This window comes from Schistocerca cancellata, chromosome 3, assembly GCF_023864275.1.
Source record: "Schistocerca cancellata isolate TAMUIC-IGC-003103 chromosome 3, iqSchCanc2.1, whole genome shotgun sequence".
Lineage (NCBI taxonomy): Eukaryota > Metazoa > Arthropoda > Insecta > Orthoptera > Acrididae > Schistocerca > Schistocerca cancellata.
This window is the reverse complement of record NC_064628.1, coordinates 576,344,228-576,365,922: the sequence shown is the minus strand read 5'-3', so window position 1 is coordinate 576,365,922 and position 21,695 is coordinate 576,344,228. Positions and strand designations below refer to the sequence as shown.

Below are 21,695 nucleotides of genomic sequence, written 5' to 3'. Positions count from 1 at the left end.
TCATACACATACCGTAGAAAACAAGAGGGTTTGAGAGTGGCTGACTGTAGTGCTTCTTCTTCAAAGTCCTCTGTAAAATAATTAGACACCACAGGAGACAGTGGACTTCCCATGGTGACACTGTCCACTTGTTCAAAATATTGGTCATGAAATAAGAAGTATGTTGAAGTGAGCACTGTTGCACGACATGATCTGGCAGCAAACCCGTGAAGACTATTTACAACATTATAATTAATTTCATTGAGGAAGATTTTAGAGCCACATTTGCAGGAGAACACTTTGCAGATCATGATACTTTGCTCCTGACACTTTATAAGAGGCAGCCAATTAAAACCACCAAACCTAACTCTGTACTGGTGAGAGGACAAAAAGAGAGGTACATTACACTGTTTATTGATAAATTAAGGAAGGAAAAGTGGGACTGGTTATACAAATGTCAACCAGGGAAATTTGGAACAGAAATAGCCTTTGATAACTTTCTTGAGAAATTTATAGAACTGTGGTATTCTTGTTCTCCATTAACAAAAGCTAGAACTACAAGGAAAACTAAAAATAAAATGCTTAACTGGTTTACTGAAGAACTTTCTGAAATTATGGAAAACTTGCACACATTACACCGGATTTACAAGCATGCCTGTATTCACAGGACTGAGCAGAGAGAGAGAATTTATAACTCATATACTAAATCCAAAAAATTCTACAGAACTAAGCTCTTCCTCACAAAAAAACTATTATCTGAAAAGCACATAGAAAGTGCTCCCAATAAATGCAAGACAGCATGGCAAATTATAAATCAAAGTCCCACTCCCAAACACACTCAAGTACCTTTGATGGATCCTGAAGTACAAAATAACTTTTTTATTAATTCAGTTAAGGAAGTAACAAACAGTATTAAAGAAACAAGTTCTTCCGCAATGGACTTGCTGGCTACCCCTCTGACCAATGAACATGTATTTCACTGGAATCCTATCACACCCTCTGACATTTTTAAAACTGTTGTCAAATTTTCAAATTCAAAAAGTATGGATTGCTACTTGTTGTCCAGTCACATTATTAAAAAAACAATACACTTAATATGCTCACCATTAGCCAGTATTTTCAATAAATGCTTAGAATTTGGAGTTTTTCCTAATACACTCAAGTAATCTAAAGTCATCCCAGTTTATAAAAAATGGGAAAAAAACTGCCTGAAAGCTATCGACCAATTTCAATTATGCCTGTACTGTCAAAAATATATGAGGCACTAATGCACAACCAGCTAAATACCGGCTTTGTAGATAATGGCTTACGTTGTAACTTCCAGTTTGGATTTTGCAAGGGAAAAAACACAACTGCTGCTGTTTTAGAAATCACTGATCGAACATTATCTGCTATTGAAACCAAAAACAAAGTATCACTTGTATTATGTGACTTAAGCAAGGCATTTGATTGCATTCCTGTTGACATCCTACTAATGAAATTGGAATACTATGGGTTGCAAGAGAACACTTTAGCCATCATCACTTCTTACTTGAACAACAGGAAACAATTTGATTCAGTCAGGAATATGCATTCTTCCTTGCTTGAGATAGACACAGGTGTTCCCTGAGGATCTATCCTCGAACCCTTCTTTTTCATTGTTTGCAATCAACAGGCTGCTTTACAACATACTACATCCTGAATATGTTATGCAGATGATACTACACTCTTTACCTCTCATCAGAACATCTCTGAACTCAGTCACATAACAAAAGAATCTCTTGACATGGCTTTGGACTGGTTTCTGCTAATAAACTCTTATGTAATCCCGATAAAACACAACAGCTCATACTAGGCATGACAAAGGATATAGAAACTAAATCAGTAAAACTTCTAGGTATTCACATTGGCTCCAAACTTAATTGGCAAGAACATATCAATCATGTCTGCAAAAAGATACTCAGGTATCATACCTCTTTTTGAAACTAAGGGACATGGTAAGCATGGATTATCTTCGGATGACATACTTTGGACATTTCCAATTGCATATATCATATGGCCTTATTATATGGGGACATTCTCCCCATGTTGATAACATTTTAAAAATACAAAATAAAGTTTTGCATTTAATTTGTAAGTTAGGTCATTTGGAACATTGTTATCCACTCTTGATTTCACATTAAAAATAATATGACAGAACTTGTTGTCAGGGGGGGGAAGTTCATGACCACAATATTAGGGCTAAGTTGAAGTTATATACCTAGGCACAGGTTAACAATGACTGGAAATTCTCACAAAGTAAACCCACTCAGAATTTTCAATAAGTTATCAGTCTTTGCTTGGACCATTGATATAATTAGTTTTAAACATAAGTGGTACAACTGGTTAATAGATCACCCTTTTTATAATATTAAAGAATACTTTGATTTACCAGATTATTATATTAACTTTGAAAAACTATTACTTTTAATTGTATTATTATGTACTGCATAAACTTTGTAGAACTAATATTTAATGCTCCACATCGTACTACTGTACATTGTATATACTTTATCTTGTATCAAATTGACGAAACCCATATCATTGTGAAATGATTTATGGTGAATAATGTTTCTTGATTCTTGGTCACAATTATGGGCAACTCTAAAGCTCCTATCAGCACAATCAGACTGCAAAACGGATAATTAGAATCATGTTTGGATGCAAACTTACGAGACTCATGTAAACTTCAGTTTGTATCTAAATTATGGAAACCCTCATATTCTTTAAAATACCTAAATATAATGGGTAAGAACAGTATCTAAAAAACTGATCATCTTGATCACTTTACCAGACAAAAACATCCCTATGCTAAATAGTGCTTGCCGCATGAGAGTTCTTGTAAACTTCCCAAAAACATAAAAGCAATAATTGAGGTCAAAATCTTTGGAGAGTCTTTAACATCATATTTACAGCATCACTGCTTTCACTCCACTGAAGTATCTTTAAGCTAAAGAAGTGGTTTGTATAAACACTTAATGTATGAAATGTACTATTTGCAATTTTAAGTAATAATGCATTGAAATCGCTTTCATCTGTATACTTATAATTTGACGTATCTAATGTTTTATTCATAAGCTAGTTTTATGTACAGCTGGACCAATAAAATACAATACAGTCTCACCACCCCCTTCTTGCCTCATATGTCATTCCTCAAACCCCTCCTCACCTCTGTTAGCCTAGGCAATTGCTTTCAATAACTGATGATCTCACCATGGCTGCATTGTTTTGTTGTTATGAATGCATTTACTTTTACTTGTAAAAGTTCAAGCATTTGAAAGCTAATGTGAATTCTGTTTCCTGTATGTATTTCTATGCTCCACATTCAGTCTGCTCTAGGTAAATGGTTGTCATGTCCTTATTTTATGTATTGTCCCATCCAGAAATTTCCATTACTGTTAATATAAATTGCCAATCTGGTTCTCTTCCTTCCCATACCCTTTAACCTTCATTATTCTCTCTTTACCTATCTGCAGCTCATTGCCCATTCTTTATTTCAATATCAGCTCAGACATGGATATGCTCCAAACTGTGTCAAATGACACAATATCACAAGTGTCAGTCTGGTTTTGAGCTAATGGGTTCCTGCTTAATGAGAGTAAAACTCAAAAGATTGTATTTAGTTTACGAGATCTGCCAGTAGCAGACTTCATGGATAGTGTTAAGTTCTTAGGTATTATTATAGATAGTAAATTGACTTGGGAGCCACATATTACATACATTAGTGCAAGGCTGTCTAGAGTGGTGTATTTGTTAAGGAATTTAAAAAAACTATGGACCTGTGGCCTATGTAAGATCGGCCTACTTTGCTGTTTTTCAAAGCATTATATCTTATGGGCTTTTAATATGGGGCAACAGCTCACACCTTCAGGACATTTTGCTACTTCAGAAGAAAGTAATTCAAATTATCACAGTGATAAACCGGCCCACTGCAAACCACTGTTTATCAACTTAAAAATATTAACTGTTATAAACATGTATATTTATACTGCCCTACTGTATATAAAGAGCATCTTATCAGAATACCAGCGGAGAAGAGATGTACACTCTCATGGAACCAGAAATAGTAGCCATCTTGACATACCTTACTACAGATTATCCAATCACTGAACAGTTATGAAGTAGTGGGTATGAAGATGTTTAACAAACAGCCTCTAGAATGGGTAGAAGCTCCATTTGATTTATTTAAAGACAAATTATTCAGTTGGTTAGCTGCAAATCCTTGCTACTCACTTCAGGAATTTTATGACTGTAAAATATCATAGTGGTACCGGTTTGGAGAGTACAGCATAATTTCTTTAACTGAGTAATTTATGATGCAATGTTTTCATATTATTTGATTTTAAATATAGTATTTTATGGAAAACCAATAGTGACATATTGATCTTCAACCCATGTATATATGCTGTATAACTTTTATATACGTAACCTGACTTTGTCAATTGTTGTAATAGCTAAACGACAATAAAATCTCGTTCAATTCAATTCAATTCTAAATATGTCTACACTTTATCCTCTAAAGTACACACCAGCCACCCTATATGTGCAATTCGAATGCTTTGCTTTGTACACTAGTAAGTGCTGCAATACAACTCCCTGCTCTTGTAGCAATGGCCCCTTTTTTGAACATTTAATTCCAGTGCTAGATTTAACATATTCTCCGCTACTGACTTGTGCCACCCAACTTGACTGTAAGCTGCAGTTCGCACAGACGATACAACATGCCATATGACACTACAATTCAGTCAAACAATGGAAAATCCAGGATGAAATGTAACAATATTATGAGAAGGAAAGTTGCTATTCACCATATAGTGGAGATGCTGAGTCGCGGCACGAGAGCACGATGGGAGTGGCGAGTGGGTGGAGGTAAGAAGGAGGCTGGGGTGGGGAGGGGAAGGGGTATTTTTGTGTGTGTGTGTGTGTGTGTGTGTGTGTGTGTGTGTGTGTGTGTGTGTGTGTGTGTCGTACTGCTTTATTTGTGAGTGTCTTTTTGTTGTGCCTGTCTGTGACTCAGCAACTCCGCTATATGGTGAGTAGCAACTTTCCTTCTCATAATATAGTTACAATGCAATTAAGGTCATTTGACATTATGCTAATCGGTGCGACACTCAAGTTCACACTGGGATGATACATTGTGAGATACAATGCAGAATGTCATGACGACATGAATCATATTTCTGTTTCAGTTATATCATGAGCCCTTTTGAGAGATAATTGTTGTGGCTTATTATTTAAACTGACAAAGAAAAGGCACTGTTGGGGCTGCCCATTAAACAGTGTTCAGCTGTGGTTTCACACGAACTCCTGTAGTGGGAACACAAATTCCATGAATTCTAGGGAATGAGTCCAGTTTCCAGGTCTTGGAGTAACTAATTTCAGCTAGTCTGACAAAGGAAGACAAATTTTCTGCTTGGCATTTCTCTTACTGAGAAGTTACTCATTACAAGAAGGTAAGTTGGTGAAAGTGTGTGGGTGACTTTAAAAATACCACCATGAAAAGTTTATTTTTTGAAAGACCACCTAGTATGTCACTTTATTCAGCATGGTACGTGCATACTTAAATAATGGTTACAAGTGATAAAGCTAAAACAGTATTTCTGCAACTGTTCAATTTTACAGAATAGTATATGGTTCAATTAGGGTGTATTAGGGTGTATTCAGAAGAAACCTTTCTGGATTTAAAGTGAGATCAGTTACCACTGATGGTGTAGCAGTGGATGGCAAACTCTTTGTAGGTGTGAACAGTGTTTCTGATTAAATGTAAGAACCCCTTGATAAGGAAAATCCTGAGATGTCTTGGCTTCATCCAGCTGCTCCTTCAAAAGTAACAGGAATTTAAATGTTCACTTCTCTTTTCCTATTGTACAAAGTTTACTGAAATTGGGGAACATGGACTGAAAAAACATCCAGTCAGCATCATCAGCTGATGACTCCAGGTGTCTTTTCATTTCAGTAAGTTTTTCACTTCCAGCTTCAGCACCAAACAAAGAGAAACAAGACAGCTCCACACTTTAAGTACCGATGACTACAGAGGTGTCTTAATCCACGTGAGCACAAACTCCATCCGCAGTAACAGTGAGGCAGAAATCGTGAATGAAACACGGAATCTGATTAGATCGGCGAAAACTGTATACCCAACATCCAGTCTGGTAATTAGTGGAATTATTCATCGAAGATCCGTAAGTGATACTTACATCAACAGGATAAATACCGGCATTAGGGAACAGTGCAACAGACTCGGTGCAGTATTCATTGATCCAAACAAATTCTTAAACTGCAAGTGTCTGGGAAAAGACGGCCTGCACTTGAATAGATTAGGCTCTGTGAACCTTAGTAAAATGTTCATAGACGTGTGTAAAGTCCTAAGAAGCAAGGGAAACTAATTCATTCTGATAGGGGTGACAAAGAAAAAATTCAGACTGAAAATAAAAAGTTTAGGTACCAAACAAAGGACGCATGTGAAACAACTAAAAGCAAAAATGATCTATTGATGCACTGGAATATAAATGGCTTAGGGGCAGAACTACCAAATCTTAAATTCTCAAAAATTGACGAACTAAAAATTCTGCTTTCAGAATCTGTAAATATTAAAATAATCTGCCTAAATGAACACTGGTTAACAGAAGATAGTATAAAAGTACTAAATAGTATTAATAACTTTAAGGTAGCTGCTAGCTTTTTATAGCAATCTACAGAATTCCTGGATGTGTGATAACAAAAGTGTTTTTAGCCAAATTCGAATGCCTCCTGGAAAAACTCGAGAAAGAAAGTAAGAAAAAAGTTGTTATAGCAACAGACTTCAACTTATATGTCTTAGTTGAAAGCAATGATTCCACAAAATTTCGTGACTTGATTCAGAAATCTGGTTTCAAGCTAAATTTTTTTCTGAAGGCACTAGGGAAAACAGCAGATCAGTGACCTGCATTGATAATATTATTACCAACTACAAATTTGACAGTGGAAATAAGCACAAATACTGCTTAGACTTGGGTATTTCAGATCACTCAGCTCTGTTTATTGAGCTCCCAAAAGCAAATAACCTAAAGCCTCCAGAAGCGTGTATAAAAACGGATCTCAGTAAAACTAAAACGGATTTATTCTGCAGTAAATTAAGTATAATAAGCTGGCCTGTAGACTACAATAGTTCAAACTCAATAAACTATGACAAATTCTTAAATTGTTTCTTAGAGGTATTTAATGAATCATTTCCTCGTAGATATAAGCAAAAGAAAGTTAATGGTAAACTCAAATGGATTACAACAGGAATAAAAATCTCGAGTGCCAGAAAGAGAGAGCTCCACAATGAGTTAAAATCAAACAGAAATCCGGATTTTGTTATTTATGTCAAACAGTATAAAGCTGTATTTAGGAAAGTTGTAGTGGCAGCTAAAAAAATGGCAAATAATAAATTCATACGAGAACACAGAAATAAGACAAAAGCAGTGTGGTCAGTTGTTCAGTCTGAACTAGGAGCCAAAGTAAAAATTCAGGAGATTTTGAAAATTAGACATGAAAATGAAATTATAGTAAACCCTGTTCAGATGTCAAGTTGTTTCAATGAATTCTTCCTAAATGTAGTAATATCGGATGTGGATATGACGTTCTATCAGGGCATCACAAATTTGGAAAACAGCCAGAACACATCTTTTAAATAATTTGAAAAAATCACCCAAAGGGATGTGGAAAAGGAAATATTGTCTCTAAAAAACAAAACCTCACATGGGTGGGATGAAATAACAACATATGTAATCAAGTGTGTGTACGATATTATTTCCCAACCACTGTCAACTATTATAAATCAATCTTTTCAACAGGGATGCTTTCCAGAGGTATTGAAATATGGTGAGATCAGACCTCTATTCAAGAAAGGATCGACAGAAGATATGGGGAATTACCGCCCTATCTCTCTCTTGCCGGTCTTCTCTAAAGTGTTTGAAAAGATTGCAGCAAAACAAATTAATAATTTTCTTACTGTAAATGATATAATTTTTAAAAACCAGTTCGGATTCCAACAGGGTAAAAGCACTGTGAATGCTATATATGAGTTTATCCAAAAAATATGCTCCACGTTAGATAAAGTTAGAAAGGTCACAGGTATATTCTGTGATCTGACTAAAGCTTTTGATTCAGTGAACCATGCATTACTCCTCCACAAATTACAGATGTATAGAATCAGAGACACTGCTTTAAAATGGTTTACGGTAGCTCTTACCTGTCAGGTAGGAAACAAAGAGTAATTTTAACTTCAAATGGAACCAATTATTCATCAGACTGGAAAACAGTTCTCAAGGAGTCCCACAAGGTTCGATATTGGGTCCCTATCTGTTTCTTTTTTACGTAAATGACCTACCACTTGCTATTGATGTTCATTCAGTCTTATTTGCTGATGATACATCAGTTCTAATTGAAAATGAGATATCTGAAAATATTCCAGAAAAAGCCAAAAATACTTTAGAAAAACTTGAATTTTGGTTCTATCAAAATGGACTACGACTAAATGTAACTAAAACCAAAATGATGCAATTTGAAGCTAAATTAGTAGAAAGGAGTGAAATAAAGATAACTTGCAATGATCACGATATCACAGAAGCAAACCACGTTATTTATTTTATTTATTTATTTATTTTTTATTTATTTATCTCTTGTTCCGGTGATCCATGTTGTGACAGTATCACAGGATACGGAATGTGTCAATTTTACAAGCTTTTTGCCAGAATTTATGGTAATACATAAAACAAAACAAAAACAGTAAACAGTAACTTAGGTCCCACTACAAAAAAAAATACATTTTAGATATAGATAGAGTTTACAAAACAAAAAACAGTGAACAGTAACTTAGGTCCCACTATAAAAATACATTTTAGAGAGAGATAAAGATTACAAAATAATAAGTGTTACAAAGAAATAAATATTGCAAAATATATGTTCACAATAAAAATATTTGGTATTACAAATACAAATTTGGACATGCATTTGCAATTTACAATACAAGAGATGTTAAACACTGTAGTTCAGGAACTCTTCTAATGTATAAAATGAACCTTGCAATAGGAACTGCCTTAAGGTTTTTTTTAAACAGGAGATCATCATTTATCAAACACTTAATTCTTGAAGGGAGGGCATTAAAAATCTTACAGCCACTGAAATGGACTCCTTTCTGCACCATACTTAGATTTGGCTGTTCATAGTGGATATCATGTTTCCTTCTAGTATTGTGACTGTGATATGCACTATTCAGCTTAAAGATGGATTTTTCTTTCCTTATGAAGCACATCAATCAGAATATATATTGCGCAGTGGATGTAAGTATTTCAAGCTTCTTAAAAAGATTCCTGCATGTGGCTCTAGGATGGACTCCACACATGATCCTTATGGCTCTTTTTTGTACACACAGTACTTTTTTAGCCAGTGGCTGATTTCCCCAAAATATAATTCCAAATGCCATAATTGCATGAAAGTAACCATCATCTGCTGACTTCATGGTTTCCATATTTCTATAAGAAGAAACAATGAGCAATGCATATGTTGCTGAACTTAGTCTTTTGCACAGATCCACGATGTGGTTGGACCAATTCAGTTTGTTATCAATATGCAAGCCTAGGTATTTTGAGGAATCTACCCTGTTTATTGTCTGCTCACCTACCTTTACAAATATTTCCTCATCTTCGGATGTTTTGTGGAACTGAATGTAGTTTGTTTTACAGTAATTTAAAATAAGACCATTAATGTTGAACCAGTTCACCGTTTCATTTAAAACTTTATTTGCCGTTACCTCAAGCTTATTTTCCGAATTATCAATAAGTAGTGTAGTGTCATCCGCGAAAATGGTGAATCTACAATATTCCGTAGAGAGAGGAAGATCATTTATAAATATAATAAAAAGTAGGGGGCCCAGAACTGAGCCCTGCGGCACTCCACATGTGATGGTACCCCATTCTGAAGATATAGGGACACCTTCTTGACTATCCACTACAACTTTTTGTTTTCTGTTTGACAGATATGAGTCGAGCCATTTCCCTGCTGCACCACTTATACCGAGATGTGCAGCTTTTTGTAAAAGAATTTGGTGATTTACACAGTCAAATGCTTTTGTTAGGTCACAAAATATGCCAATCACTTTCAGTTTTTTGTTGATAGATTCCAAGAGTTTGCCAGTAAATGCAAATATTGCATCTTCTGTTGACAAACCTTTCTGAAATACAAACTGACTTTTGCTGAAGCTATTGTGTTCACTGAGATGCTTAACTATCCTGGCATGCATTAGTTTCTCTAAAACTTTTGAAAAGCTTGTCAGTAGTGATATTTGCCTATAGTTAGCAGTATCCGTCTTTTACAACTGCATACTTAAGCCTCTCAGGAACTATTCCTTGCTTAAGTGATGCATCAAAAATGTGGCAAAGGACTGTACTTACATGGCTGGAGCAGTATTTTAATAATTTGTTAGAAATATTGTCAATTCCAGCAGAGTTCTTACTTTTCAGGGATTTAATAACTCTTTCAATTTCTTGAACAGTGACTGTTTTTACATTCATGTGTTGCACTAAACCAGGTACTCTAGCTTTCAAAAGATTGATGGCTTGCTTCATGGACCCTTGTAAACCTATTTTTTCTGTTACTGTTAAAAAATTATAGTTGAATGTGTCTGCAACTGTTTTTGGATCGCTAACAAGATTACCCTCACTTTTGATTTGGATATTTTCCCTACAAACTGCATTTTTCCCCGTTTCCTTCTTTACAAATTTCCAGATAGTTTTTACTTTATTGCTCGAGTTGTCAATTTCTGCCTTCAAGCACATGTTCTTTGCTGCCTGAATTGTCTTATTCAGAACTTTATTGTAGATTTTATAGTGTGTAATCCTACTGTTATCATTTGAACTCCTGGCTGCAGCATATAATTCTCTTCTTGTTTTACAAGAGATTTTGATGCCTTTAGTAATCCAAGGCTTGTTTCCAGATTTGCACAGGTTTTTTCTCACTGATTTTTTAGGAAATGCTTCTTCAAAAAGGCTTGTAACTTCATTGATAAATATATTAAATTTTGAATTAACATCAACTGTAGCATATACAGGAGACCAGTCCACAAGCCGTAATTGCTGATGAAAGGTTTCAGTGGTGTGTCTGTTTATAATCCTAAATGTTTTCCAAATGAAATTTTCTTTTCTTTGTACATTCATTTGGTTTAGAGTGAGGAATTGCCCTTCATGATCAGAGAGACCATTTATAATATTTTTCATGGTTAAATTATTGCAAATGTCCTTATCTACAAATACATTATCTATTAAAGTGCTAGAGCTGGCAGTTACTCTAGTTGGAGTGTTCACAAGTGGTACTAAATTGTAACAGTACATTAAATGTTCGAAATCTGTCTTGTTTCTATTTTCTGTTAAAAGGTCCACATTGAAGTCACCAATAACAAAGATAGATTTAGTTTTCCTACATAGGTGGGCCAGAAATGATTCAGTTTGTCTTAGAAATACATTTAGATTTCCAGCAGGTGCCCTGTAAACAGCCAGAACAATAACAGTTGCACTATCTGCTGTTAACTCAATGCCACACACCTCAAAATGTTGTTCATCACAGTATTTGTTTAAATCTAGGGATTTATACAATATATTATTTTTTATAAATATTGCAACACCACCTTTTTCCATAACAGATCTACAGTAATGAGTAGCTAAACTAAAGTTCTCAATCTGTATCATGTGGATCCCATTCATAACGTGATGTTCTGAGAAACACAGTATATCAGGCTCACTTGCACACTCGTCTTTTAAATTTATTAGGAACTGGTCTATTTTATTCTTGAGGATACATATATTTTGGTGGAATAAAGACAAAGTTTGATTTTTTCTCATCTCTGCATTTGCGTGATGTTTGCTAGGAGTGGCTTTTTTCAGTACATTAGTTGATAGTATTGCTTGGGGTGTGGAAAACTCATATTGAACACACGAGAGAGATGCTTCACGCTTGTTTTCTGTTGCATGTAGGACGGGCAATAGTTACCACTGAATATGTTGTTTTAGCTGTTGGTTCCGCCACTGACGATTCTGCTGCTTTTGAGAATGCTTCTTTTTCTTTTGCTGAGACTGGTCCCATACCGGTACATGGAATTTTTCTGTTCACTCTCTCTCTGTTCGCAATGATTTCTTTTATCATTTTACATACAACGTTTTTTCCTTCATAATTTAGATGCATTCCGTGTTTGGTATGCTGGCATCTGTCCAATTTGCCTATATCAAGGACGCTACATTTTCCAAACAAAGAACACATTTGTTTTATTTTAATGTTAGTTTTACGAATTTCTTTATTTACACACGAGTGATACATTAGATCATATCTGTATGGTAATGTTGCAACTATCGTATATTTTTGTTTACTGCGTTCCAGGAATTTCTTCAGTTCAGTGAGACAGTTATTTGCTTCGTTTTTCGCAACATCATTTGCACCCGCTATACACACGACATAGTCATTTTTTCCCGACATTTTGTCCTGTAAATCAACACCAATAATGTTTTTTGCTGTTGCTCCTGGCTTCACAAAACCTGTTGCGTCGTATTTCGTGTTTTCTTTGAGTAGTCTCGTCATTTTTTTGCAGTGACTGTCCGTTAAAAATAATACATTACTTTCGTCTTTGCACTGTTGTACGTTTTGATTGATAGTGTCTTTCTCATTACTACGTGCAATAGATGCCCCATTATTATGTACTAGTGATGGGCTAAACTGCGATTTTCCGATATCAGTGATTTCTGTGAATGCTACTTTTCAGTATCTGTTATTCTTAACTGTGATTTGTCGTAGTTAAGAGTCGCAGTTAAGGAACCTAGGTCGCGTATCCCTCCACCACTGCTATTTCTGCGATTTCTGCTACTTCCGCGATTTCTGCGACTTCTGCTACTTCTGTGACTTCTGCGATTTCTGTGACTTCTGCTACTTCTGGGATTTCTGTGACTCCTGCGATTTCTGCGACTTACCACCGTATGAAAAAGTTACATCTGTCCACACAGAAAATTGCATCTCAACAAACCTGTCATTGGTAAGTATGTTTTACCTTTGTTCTTCCGTTGGCTTTAATTTTGTATTAAAGAAACAACTGTGAAAATATTAATAGTGTAATTAATATGTAAGTAGCCATACAGTACCGTAATAGTTTGTGTTTAGAAAATGAATTCTAACATATTGTTATGTTCTCAGGTACCCGAACTACATTTCAGTCACTCAGTAAAGTGATAACTCAAAATATCATTGTCAGCAGATCTGGAGAAATTGCCACTGCGTCTTTAAACCGTTTTCGTCAGACGAGAGGTTAGTTTCTAAGTGTTTCGATGGATTTAATTACTTAAGTGAGATCGTTCTTGCAAATGTGAAATATACCCCATTGAGTGGCTTTCATTACAGCAAATATTAGCAATCTACACTGTCAATTATATTGCTTGTAATTAGTGACAGCAAAAATTGCTTAATAATCCTTGTGATTTTGCAGACACAGTTCCGGTTGCTGTACGTATCTGTCCACATCAAGGCTGCTGGGAGAGACTCGTGGAGATTCAAGAGAGCTCTTAGAGGATTTGCAGTTTAAAAGTGACATTATTGCGAAATAAGTGTGCAGATGAGTGATTAAACTGTGTTTTATTGAAGTTGTTGTGCGATTTTAAAGGAATAATAAATGTTGAATACAGTGATTGAATAATGAAAATCTCATTTTCCACATGTTAAGCCATCCTATACCCGTAATTTTCCGCTACATTTTTATTGGTAAACACTTGTTGGAGAGTGACATGCCGCGCCCCCCCCCCCCCCCCCCCCTCTTTCTCCACAATCTTGGTGTGACACTGACCTGTAACATATCCCGAAGATTACAATATGCATTTTGAGGCTGTTGATACGAAAGTGGGAAGTACAGATCTTACAGTTAAATCAGGAATAGCTTAAGTGCATTACTTGAAAGTAACACAGGAAAAGCTTACATATGTAGGTAGGTGGTAGTAGTGTCGGCAAAAAGTTCTTGTGTGTGAAGTTGCCATGTAGAACAACAAGTGTAAAACTTTTCTCCCGAGTCTTGAACTGTGTCGGAACAAAAGTGAGCCATTCATATGACCAATAATACTGTTTTTATTTCACTACACTTATACAGGTGTCTGAGTTCTGCTGTGTTAACATTGCAAAGTCCTGCAGGCATGTGGAGTATTAACCAAAACTGTCATATTGGAAGCAGAATCAAACACATTTGTTACGTTACTTGATATTTTCAGGAGAAAAAGGCAATGTCGCTTCTTATTAATATAATACATTCAGAGTCACAGCTGTGTTTGACCAACCTTAACGGATGCTGAATGTGCATGTCATATAATATGAAGGGCTTATTTCAATAGTGGTACAAGACCATTACCTCCACTTTTCTGTCTATAATGCTTCTGAAATTAATGATCCAAACAAACATAAATAAAGGTTCATCTCTAGCAAGAAGCCATATGCTTGAATATTTCTGGTATCTCAACTGCAGATTTTTCAGCACTCATTTAACTTTACGACTCTGTATCTCAAAATGAACAAAAATGGACTTGTACCACTATTGAAATAAGCCCTTCATATGCAGTATTATGCACACACAGCACGTCGATTTCGTGAGGCACAAGGCTCTCGTAACGAAGTACGTACGTCGGTCAACAGATGGCACTAGGAAAAGAATGTTAACTGCGCTTTTTAGTTGCTACTTGCGACTCTTAGTTGCGACTTGTCACAGAAATCGCAGTTGGACTCGATAGCGTGTGGCAGAGATGAGCGTAGTACAAACTTTGGCCAACAGATGGCACTGTTTACTGCGCTTTTCAGTTGCTACTTGCGACTTCTAGCCGCGATTTGTCACTGAAATCGCAGAAAGCAGTACGGAATTCGGCCAAAAGATGGCTCACGGCGTTGAATGTGAAATGCTACTTGCAACTGCTAACTGTGACTGAAATCGCAGTTAGATTTTGTAAAGTTGTTATTGTGATATCTGTGACTTCTCAATCACTGTGATTTCTAACAGATACGCGATTTCCTGCCCACCACTATTATGTACAATAGAGGGCATGCTCAATATTAGTGATGGGCTAAACTGCGATTTTCCGATATCAGTGATTTCTGTGAATGCTACTTTTGAGTATCTGTTATTCTTAACTGTGATTTGTCGCAGTTAAGAGTCGCAGTTAAGGAACATAGGTCGTGTATCCCTCCGCCACTGCTATTTCTGCGATTTCTGCTACTTCCGCGATTTCTGCTACTTCTGCGATTTCTGTGACTTCTGCTACTTCTGCGATTTCTGTGATTCCTGCGATTTCTGCGACTTACCACCGTATAAGAAAGTTACATCTGTCAACACAGAAAATTGCATCTCAACAAACCTTCTTTGGCAAGTATGGTTTACGTTTTTTCTTCCGTTGGCTTTAATTTTGTATTAAAGAAACAACTGTGAAAATATTAATAGTGTAATTAATATGTAAGTAGCCGTACAGTACCGTAATAGTTCGTATTTAGAAAATGAATTCTAACATATTGTTATGTTCTCAGGTACCTGAACTACATTTCAGTCACTCAGTAAAGTGATAACTCAAAATATCATTGTCAACAGATCTGAAGAAATTGCCACTGCGTCTTTAGACCGTTTTCGTCAGACGAGAGGTTAGTTTCTAAGCGTTTCGATGGACTTAATTACTTCAGTGTGATCGTTCTTGCAAATGTGATATTCATTATAGCAAATATTAGCAATCTACTCTGTCAATTATATTGCTAGTAATTAATGACAGCAAAAATTGTTTAATAATCCTTGTGTTTTTGCAGACACAGTTCTGACTCTGATTACTGGCTGCTGTACGTATCTATCCACATCAAGGCTGTTTTTGAGAGAGACTCGTGAAGATTCAAGACAGTTCTTAGAGGATTTGCAGTTTAAAAGTGAAATAATTGTGAAATAAGTGTGTGAATGATTAAACTGTGTTTTATTGAAGTTGTTGTGCGATTTTAAAGGAATAATAAATGTCAAATACAGTGAATGAATAATAAAAATCTCATTTTCCACATGTTTAAGCCGCCCTATACCCATAATTTTCCGCCACTTACTTATTGGTAAACACTTGGTGGAGAGTGACATGCCGCCCCCCCCCCCCTTTCTCCACAATCTTGGTGTGACACTGACCTGTAACTTATCCTGAAGTCTACAATATGCATTTTGAGGCTGTTGATATGAAAGTGGGAAGTACAGATCTTCCAGTTAAATCAGGAATAGCTTAAGTGCATTACTTGAAAGTAACACAGGAAAAGCTTACTTATGTAGGTGGTAGTAGTGTCGGCAAAAAGTTCTTGTGTGTGAAGTTGCCATGTAGAACACCAGGTGTAAAACTTTTCTCCCGAGTCTTGAACTGTGTGGGAACAAAAGTGAGGCATTCATATGACTGTTTTCATTTCTCTACACTTATACAGATGTCTGAGTTCTGCTGTGTTAACACTGCAAAGTCCTGCAGGCATGTGGAGTATTAACCAAAACTGTCATATTGGAAGCAGAATCAAACACATTTGTTACGTTACTTGATATTTTCAGGAGAAAAAGGCAATGTCGCTTCTTATTAATATAATACATTCAGAGTCACAGCTGTGTTTGACCAACCTTAACGGATGCTGAATGTGCATGTCATATAATATGAAGGGCTTATTTCAATAGTGGTACAAGTCCATTAGCTCCACTTTTCTGTCTATAATGCGTCTGAAATTAGTGATCCAAACAAACATAAATAAAGGTTCATCTCTAGCAAGAAGCCATATGCTTGAATATTTCTGGTATCTCAAATGCAGATTTGTCAGCGCTCATTTAACTTTACGACTCTGTATCTCAAAATGAACAAAAATGGACTTGTACCACTATTGAAATAAGCCCTTCATATGCACACACAGCACATCGATGTCGTGAGGCACAAGGCTCTCATAACGAAGTACGTACGTCGGTCAACAGATGACACTAGGAAAAGTATGTTAACTGCGCTTTTTAGTTGCTACTTGCGACTCTTACTTGCGATTTGTCACAGAAATCGCAGTTTGACTCGGTAGCGAATAGCGTAGTATGAACTTTGCTCAACAGATGGCAGTGCTAACTGCGCTTTTCAGTTGCTACTTGCGACTCTTAGTTGCGACTTGTCACGGAAATCGCAGTTAGACTTGATACCGCATAGCAGAGATGGACGTAGTACGAACTTTGGCCAAAAGATGGCACTGTTAACCGCGCTTTCTAGTTGCTACTTGCGACTCTTAGTTGAGACTTGTCACGGAAATCGCAGTTAGACCCGATACCGTATCGCAGAGATGGACGTAGTACGAACTTTGGCCAACAGATGGCACTGTTAACCGCGCTTTCTAGTTGCTACTTCCTAGCGACTTGTCACTGAAATCGCAGAAAGCAGTGCTAAATTCGAGCAATAGATGGCTCACATCTTTGAATATGATATACTACTTGCGACTGCTAACTGTGAGTGAAATCGCAGTTAGATTCTGTAAAGTTGCTACTGTGATATCTGTGACTTCTCAGTCACTGTGATTTCTAACAGATACGCGATTTCCTGCCCACCACTACTCAATATCGCACGTTTATTGTTTGCGTTAATGCTGAACTCAGAGCCTGTATCACCATTCTGATTACAAAGTTTGTTCAAAAGTTCATGTTCCCTTACCGATGTTAGGCCTAAATCCGCCTATTCACTCACGGAAAGAACTTGAAATTTGTTTTTAACAGCCAACTGCTTCGTGTTTTTACTCCCTGGTGACACTACTCACTTGTACACACAACATCTCCGCCATCTTCTACAGATCTGAAGTTCTTAGGCCTAAATCTTGACAAAAATTTAAATTGGAAGGTACATCTCCGCCATCTTCTACAGATCTGAAGTTCTTAGGCCTAAATCTTGACAAAAATATAAATTGGAAGGTACACATAGATTACTTAGCAAATAAATTGAACAACTTAGCATTTGCAATGTGTATTTTGTCAGGTGCCACAAACATAGATACCAGAAAGATAGTTTATCACTGCTACTTTGAGTCAGTTATTCGTTGTGGCATAATCTTCTAGGGAAATTCAGCAAATGTCACTAGGCTCCTAGTATTACAAAAGAAGTAATTAGAAACGTGTGTTGCAACACTAGACACTTTCCGTTTTGACGACAACTACAGCACTCGCCACAGAGATAACTTTAAACTTCCAACACATCGTTTAAAACTTTATGCCCAAACGCCAGAGTATATGGGGTTAAAAATTTTCAATAAAATAAAAGGCAGTAATATATTTAAAATGGAGATTGGTTCACTGAAAAGATTGCTCTTTACTCTTCTGGTGGAAAAGTGTTGTTATTCTGTCAATGAATTCATTGAGGACAGCTTCACAATCTGAACACAGGGATTGTATTACATGTATTATTTTATGTACATGTGTAGCTGTAACTTAGAAATGTAAAATATAATGTAAACTTTTGTATTTCTCTTAAAAAAGTGAAAAAGTTTCTTTTGTAAACCTTGACATGTATCCTGTACATCAAATCAAATGATTTGAAAATTGTATGTAATGAGATGAATAAACCACATATCACTCCACATAGCAAGCCATAGGAGACAGCAATAGCCTCACGTACAGCGCACAGTTGCCAACCTCTTTACAGTCAAGCTCCACTCTATCTCATATTTTCTTGATACTGGAATGAGATATTCTTTTTCTACTATTAAAGCAATTTTAATATGTTAGCTATATTTTGTACTCAGCAATTGTATGATCTAAAATGCACCAAATGTGAATTGGTCAGTGAGTGTATTATTCACTGCAAACTTTTCAAAATATGTGCAGTATTTTACTTTGAAGTATCACAATAATTATGGCCAATAATGAAAAAAAAAACTGGTTCATTACAAAGTTGTGATGTCAGACTATACGATGCAGATTTTTATTTTCTTTTTATTTATTTTTACCAAATAGTTTCCTGAAAATTTAATGAGGAAGACAGTATAGCAGAGAATGTGTGAATCCAAAAATAGTGGTTTTCAAGTTTTTACATAAATAATACAAGTTTTACTTAGAAACTAACTAGAGAGATGGATGTAGCTTTACTTCAGCTACATAAAACTTTTTTTGAGGTGCATAATCTTATGCACTTGACATTTCCCTCCCTGTGTATCATACAAGAAGTTTCATGGAGCGACCAGCACTTCGTGTTGCACTAGACAATATTATAGACAGACCCATGTTGTAAAATCCATGTTTTATTACTGTTGTCACACTGTGAACATACTAAATCCTTCCAGTATGCTCTGCAGATGCAGAGTGCTTCTGTGTACCTTATTACATATCCTGTCACTGCAGTGTGAACTGTGCCTTACTCAATCACGTCCATTTGTTTATGATCGTATAGTGCGATTGAGCATACTTATTTACAATCATGCATTTCTTACTGTCACATGTGTCAGTTCACAATCAAACATATTTGAGTGCACCTGCTAATTCATACCTTTAAAAAATTCTGACCTTCCTTCTAATGTCCTACATAGCTCTCTGTATAATACCTAACATTTATTACCAGTATAACACTTCTGTCATGTTTTCCCCTTCCTATTTTCGATCTTTTTAACTACATTTTAATCACTCCTTTTGTCTTTTGACCATCCAGCCATGAATCCATGCTTATTCTACCTTTGCCAATTCTGGAAACTCTTTGCCCTCCCAAAACTTCAAGCACAAATCCTCTTTCTGAGATCTTGTCTGTCACGTGGTATACCACCTAATGGCAGTCAACATCTTAAAACTGTCATCTCATGCTGGTACCACCCTACTCCATGAACCTCAACCTTTTACTCTCCAACCTGTCTGGTTCTTTATAATAATACAATAAAATCCCAGACCATACCTGACAGGCCTCTACTTCTTTCGCAAAATCTTTTTACCGTGACCATGACTTCCTGAATGCTGTCATTACTAGAAGCTCTTGTCCTTCAACAATCCTATCTTACTTGTAGCCATGAAGCTACCTCTGACCCCTCTCCTCTCCCTCCCCTCTCGGACAACCCCCTATAGCTTCCTGACCACATCTTGCCGACTTACTTCACCTTCTTCATTCACAAAAAATTTGTTGACCCTTCTGCCGAACACCCATCCCACAATGCTGTTGTCAACCTTTCAGCCAAAACTGACCTTTGCAGAAGTCTCAGTACTTACTAAACATCTCACCTTTAGCCCCAAGTGTAAGTTCAACCGTGATGGACTTGTAAGGGATCGCCTTTCATTCACTAGTCACCTGTAATGGAAACATTTCTTCATCATGCACCCCACTGACAACAGCTCCTTATGGCCTTAGGTCCATCCCAAAACCTGACACCTAGATCCATCTCCCTCCTCACATTACCAACTCCCTGAATTGTTATCTGTTACCCACTCCCCAAACCCAATCCTACAGGTCTCCTTACCCTTTGTGGCTGGGTACAATGCTCCCATAGGACAGACTTCTGCATTTGTTGACCAATACCCCCAAACTAATACTCATAACCTTCCATCCTACACCCAAGACACTGCTCACTTCCTTCACTATCTCTAAACAGTTCCTGTCCCATTATCAATGAGTAAATGTAACTTCCTTGTACACCAACATCCCTTATGTCCACAGTCTTGTGGCCATGGAGAACTACCTTCCCAAATGTTCTTCAATCTCTTTCCCAATCCTCCTACCCAACCACATCCTAGCCCATCATTATTTCCACTTCTGAGCACCAAATCTAGACTGTGGAACAGAATTAAAGAATCACTTTTTCAGGACCCAGTAACTGCCACCCACTGTGAAGCTTAAGTTTGAAATTAGGCTCAAAGGTGTGTACAACCTTCCTCTGTACTGGCGCAAAATCATGACACCCTGCAATGTCACCTTCTGGTTCCATGATGCTTCAAATAGCAAGGTGTCGACACTTGTGAAAGAAAGGCCACAGCCCAGAAGTTCATGTGATGAGTAAGGGAGGGGATTAATGATGTCACACTGGCACCAAATTTCCCCAAAGTTCAGCCCAATGTAATGATGGACATGTCACATGGACAGAAGATCTTCACACCCCCTCTTACCCATATTTCACCCCTCCTATTAACACCTCTGTGAGGGGGTCAGAACCACAACACCCAGTATTGAAATCTCAGAACATATCAGACATCATGACTCAGAATCAGTACGAAAAGGCAGCAGGGGAGGTATAAAGGGTGTCAATGAAACCAGCCCTTTCCCTGGGGCATTGATTCCCACACATTTTGTGGTCGAAAACAACATTCTGCATTGCAGTTAGTGATAGGAAAATGTTCTTCAGAACCTGACACTGCTGACAACCTTGAATGCTTTAACTCTTCTCTAAAATGGAAAGAATCTGCGGCAACCACCCACGTTTATTGAGAACTTTAAAAATGTATTCGTACAGACAAAACCTTTGACATCATCCTAGGTGTTTGCAGAGCAGCAACCTTTTCTACACATTCATGTTTCAAATGGCCTACTATCAGGTGCAAGAGCAACAATGCAGTGGTGACAGAGCAGCAGCATAGTTTGCCTACAGGTGTCTGGTACCCTTTCAAATGACTTCATTTGGAGCATCATTTGTTGTAGAGCAAAGTAGGTTTTCAACAACATTCAAATTTCACGATCATATACCGGTATACACCA

General features: G+C 36.8%; 1 long non-coding RNA gene across 1 annotated transcript; it reads left to right on the top strand.

The window, feature by feature from the left end:
* Positions 1 to 12,940: 12,940 nt before the first annotated feature.
* On the top strand, positions 12,941 to 16,015 carry LOC126177091 (uncharacterized). Its single transcript, XR_007535746.1, has 3 exons — positions 12,941 to 13,033; positions 15,547 to 15,657; positions 15,817 to 16,015. It is a non-coding gene; the product is annotated as an uncharacterized LOC126177091 (long non-coding RNA).
* The last annotated feature ends 5,680 nt before the right edge of the window (positions 16,016 to 21,695 follow it).